The sequence below is a fragment of the Meleagris gallopavo genome, chromosome 2, assembly GCF_000146605.3.
Source record: "Meleagris gallopavo isolate NT-WF06-2002-E0010 breed Aviagen turkey brand Nicholas breeding stock chromosome 2, Turkey_5.1, whole genome shotgun sequence".
Taxonomy (NCBI): domain Eukaryota; kingdom Metazoa; phylum Chordata; class Aves; order Galliformes; family Phasianidae; genus Meleagris; species Meleagris gallopavo.
In genome coordinates this window covers 43,052,854-43,053,525 of record NC_015012.2, presented here as the reverse complement: position 1 = coordinate 43,053,525, position 672 = coordinate 43,052,854, and positions in this window count along the sequence as shown.

Here is a 672-nt window from a genome sequence, read left to right as displayed (position 1 = left end):
AAAAAAAAAAAGCATGCAGTATTGGAACAGAGGGCTCTGCAGAACCTTTCCTCTTGATCAGCTGTGGCCTAGTCTCTACCTCAGACATTTGCACAGCACTGCACCACGGTCCCTTTCCCATGCCTCAGCTCCAAGTGCAAGATACAGCTGAACTCGTCCTGAGGGTCACAGCAGAGAAGAGAGACTCTGCTGTTGTGAAACAGGTTAGGATATATTTCTCCCACCTGGCTTTGTGATCAAAGAAGACCTTATTCTCAGCTGCAACCTAACAATGTGAGTCTCTTCTTTCATGTGACTCTATAGGCAACTTTAGCACTGTATGCCACGTAAGCCTTTGTCTCTTTTATTACCACCCATCCCATTGGGGAGGAAGGGTCGGGGTGATCTTGATTCATAAAGACAGATGATGACCCCATGCCTCCTTCATGTTCTTTATTTAAAGTAACTCCAGTCACTTCAATCATGAAGTTACTGATGCTCCAACACAATTTACTTTTTGTTGCTAAAACCTTTTCTGTATCAGGAGCAATATAAAACAAAGGAAGAAAACATTACTTAATGAACCATTCCCATGATTTTATAGGCTTTCTGCACATACACATGCCCTTCATTATGAGCCTTTTTCTAGCACTGCTTGCCATGGTAGGTTTGGATCAAGAGGACATATTAGCT